We start from the raw sequence: 4,517 nt of genomic DNA, 5'->3' as shown, positions 1-4,517 counted from the left end.
TACGTTTTGTATCAGATATTCAAAACCTTGAAGGCAGAGGCAAAGGAATAAACCTTTTCAGTTGATGGACAGAAAGCCAGTCCCCCCATCTTCTATGCCTTTTGCCCTTCTGAGAAAATGTTCTGCCTTGCTTAGATTTTGCATAAACCTTGATAGTAAGGGCTATTTGGAGAAGGCAACTCCTGATAACTCTAAAACTAATCCAGCCAAGTGATTAGAGAACTCATCACTCTTCCTCCTCCACTCCCTCCCCAAGGAAAGGAAGTAATTTAAAAATCCAAAAGGATTCTCCTTCTCACAGAAGAGCTGAAGCGGTGCCAATAAAGATTCCAATGTCGAACTCCAATTATGTGGAGTTTGCAAGTGATTTGAAACACGGCCTTGTGAGGAGCCCCTGTCTGTAATCTACTTAAAAGGTTTTCTCCATTCTAGACACCAAAACTTGGCCATTAAAGATCAGTGATAATCTTTTACATTACTGAAAAAATAGATCAAAGCTTTCACTTGGCCTAGATTGGAAAGTCAAGGGACAGCAAAGAATAAGAATAGTCACTGTCACAACCTTGAAATGTCTCATCAAGGGAGAAAGTTTTGTAAGACTCAAGTTGGGAAGTTTTTATCCAACAGAAATGTGCAGGTACATTACCCAAAAGACAGGAACTAGAATGTTCATAGTGGCATTATGCAAAATTAGCCAAACTGGAAGTTACCTAAATATCTATCAATAGTAAAATGGACAAATAAATCATGCTATATTCATACAAAGAAATACTACACAACAACAAAAATAAATGAACTACAACTACATGCAACAATATAAATGGATCATAAAATATAATTTTGAGCAAAAAAATTTGAGGTGAGAAAAGATCATACAGTATGATTTCAAAACAGGTCAAAGTAATCAATGCTTTTCAAGGTTATCCTTGAACGAAAGAGAACACTAGCAGGATTTCTAGAGGGATGGAAACATTCTCTACTTTGTTCCAGGTAATGGTTTCAGAGGTGTGTTCAGTTTGGAAGAACTCATTGAGCAATACATTCATGATTTGTGCCATTTCTGCATTTGTGTTTAATATTTATATATGGAAGGAGAATTATCTTGTTCTATCCTCTAGCAACATTTTTCCAGAAATAGGAACTCTGCTAACAGATTTTTATTTCCATCTGTTTACTCAAGGAAAGCTGCCACACAGCTTCTGGTAACACATAGGCTCTCTTTATGTCTCTCAGAAAAAAGAAGACCCTATAGTTTAGTTATGCATTTTCAAAAAAAAAAAAAAAAAACAAAACTTTTTGATCCCTGCATTGTGCTTCTTTGTTATTCAGAGTCAGCTAATTATTGTGACAAACATCCCCTAAATCTCACCATAAAAGTCTACTTCTCCCCCATGTGAAATTCAATCAGGTATTGGCAAGGCAGTCTTTCATGGAATGATTCAGAGACTCAGGCTCCTTCCATCTATCTAGTGGCCCCACCATACCTTAGGCCTTAGAGTCCCCTGCTGAGCCCTCTGTGTGCATCCAGCAAAGTGGGAAAGAAATAAAGTGCAAATGATTGTTTAGGAGCTTTTATTCAGCCTTCCTAGAGGTAGAGCAATTATTCCTCCCACAACTCATTGGACAGAACTTTGCACATAATCATACCTAACTGAAAGGTAAGCTAGGAGATGTAGTCTAGCTATGTGCCCAGGAGAAAAAGGGAAAGAGTTGGTGAACACCAAGTCATTCTCTGCTGTGACCTCTCTTCTAGCTATTCCATACCTGATGTCTGACTACAAAGAACAGAAGACATGCCATTATGAGCAAAGATACAGACAAAGGACACGGACATTTACATTGTACACTTCCATGATGGCACACATCCATAGCTAGGCCTTCCCATGCCTATCATCAGAAGTCTGCACTCTCTGAGAATGAAGGCATAATGGCAGTCAGATGCTAAATTGTTCTTGCAGTGCTCAGTGACATGAGTGAGGCTAACCAAGCCAGAAAATGGGATGGCATTCTTCTGTCCCCATTTTTACCATGCATCGGATTGATCAGAGTATTTCCTCTGATTGAGGAGTCACAGGAGTTGAGTTTTATCCTTTTTTTGTACCAGGGATTGAACCTAGGGGCACCTATCCACTGAGCCACATCCCCAGCCCTTTTAACTTTTTATTTTGAGACAGGGTCTCACTAAATTGCTCAGGGCTTCACTAAGTTGCTGAGGCTCACTTTGAGCTTGTGATCCTCCTGCCTCGGCCTCCCAAACTGCTAGAATTACAGACGTGTGCCATTATGCCTGATGGTTTTACCCATTTTTATACCTACTTTCCCCCTTAAACCCCATGGTAATAATACTGATTATTATTACAAAAAGTATCATCAATGGTGTACACATATTAACCCTTACTGTGTATATTGTGTATGTACCACACACTGCTGGTGCTGCCCTTAGAATACATTCACTTAATTTTCACAACAACTGTATGAAATCAATACTAATAGTGTCTCCATTTCACAGATTCTTAGTCTCTGAGGCACAGAGACTAAGAATTTGTCCAAGGTCACACAGCTGGTAAGTGGTTGAACTCCAAGCTAACATATGCTGTTTATTATACAAAGGTGATCTGGATTAGAAACACAAGCATGTAATCATGACAAAGTCCCAGTCCCTCAGGGAGAAAATCTTGAACCTACACTTCATAAGCATCAGACTTGATTCAACTGGGCTGATCAAGCCACAGAAAAGCACACAAAGTAACTTGGAAAGAAAACAAAGTCAAAGTCAACAAGTAAAGGATGGTGTCACTTCTTAGGGATTTTTGTTTTGTTTTTAAATATTCATTTGCACTTAGCCACTAAAACCACTGCATTGACAGATCAATTAAGAAAATCCAAAATGGCTTCAAACTCAAATTTATAAGCCAATATTCTAGCCTTCCCCATTCATTGTTTTTATTCAATATATTTTTTTATATTGAATCTCATTCATCATTATCACCTTCCATCCTGTTACCAGCCTGAAATTTGCCTGTCTTATACTATGAAACAAAGGGTTAATGTAAAGCCACACAAGAGGAAACCTTACGCAATATATTTTTCTTCATGCAATTGGATTAGTTTTAATTAGCAAAGGCTAAAATTTTGCCAGATGAGCACTGGGTGATATCTGATACCTGAGCAGATTTCCAACAACTCTTCTCTCACACCAAAGGCATTTAACTCAAATAATACTCTTTGAAAACATTCCAGAGCATCCTTCCCAATATCTCTTCTTCATTTGCCCACTTCTCCCCACCATTGCCTCAAATATCAAAACCTATGTCTTTTCTGTTTGTAAATCAGAAAACCCCATGACTTCTCACATGGAAAAGAATTTCTGTGGTATTTATTGCTACGGCACTTCTCCCATCCCCCCAACGTTAATCTCTAGACTCAAACTCTTTTTTTTAAAGAGAGAATTTTTAATATTTATTTTTTAGTTTTCGGCGCACACAACATCTTTGTTTGTATGTGGTGCTGAGGATCGAACCCGGGCCGCACGCATGCCAGGCGAGCACGCTACTGCTTGAGCCACATCCCCAGCCCTAGACTCAAACTCTTGACAAACACATGCCATCTTGCAAAAAAAATCACTTCAGGGGTGGGGAGGAGATCCACTGAGGTGGCAGAATTTCGGTGCCAAAAAGGGAAATACAGCTTTATTTGCATTATTAAAATATAAATACAGGCTCAAATAACAGAGTCCAGATGCAGGCTGAAGAGAAACATAAATATTGATATTGTATTCTAATGAACATTGTGTTTCACTGGCTGTCATCTGTCCACACAGCTACTAGCTCTTCTCTCTCTTAGATGGGTAGTATTAAGAAATCAAGAGTAACTAAACCCCAGAATAGGGCTTCTATTTCATAAATCTAAATGCACTTACATAGAACAATAGGAAATCAAATTCTAAACAACTTACTTTGTCCTCCATTGAGGTTTCAAGCACCAGAATAAGTTGAAAATACAGGTGCAAATCAGTATTCTCTGCTACTTAGAAAATTGCATCTGAGTAATAAGGTCCTTTTACATGTCTTTAAAAATGTTATTTTAGCTTTATCTTAGGAAAGCTCCCACTTCTAAATTACTCCTGGGGACTCTGAGGCCAGATTCTTTCCCTTGTCCAGAACCTGATTCTCCCTAAAAATACAGCACCAAGATATCATCATTAGCCTATCACCATCGGACCAAAAGTAAGGAAATTCCACTGTTTCAGAATTCCACTGTTTCTATGTATAAGATTTCTTATACATAGAAAGGCTAGTTCTTAGTCTAATTCTGCTTGAGAGCCCAGAAGCTTTGTGGAAGAATTTTCTTCTGATGTCATATTCATACAACAGTCCCAGTTAGGGGCTGGTTCTAGGCCATCAGAGTTCCAATACTGTTTTTTTTTTTTTTATCCCAAAGAGTGTTACCTACCTAGAGTGAAGTGAATTTTCTCTCTCTCAATACTGCTGTGGATTATACAAGTAGATACAGGTGTT

This window comes from Marmota marmota, unplaced genomic scaffold (genome assembly GCF_001458135.2).
Source record: "Marmota marmota marmota unplaced genomic scaffold, marMar, whole genome shotgun sequence".
NCBI classification, from domain to species: domain Eukaryota; kingdom Metazoa; phylum Chordata; class Mammalia; order Rodentia; family Sciuridae; genus Marmota; species Marmota marmota.
The sequence above is the reverse complement of the archived record's forward strand: the minus strand, read 5'-3'. Positions refer to the sequence as shown.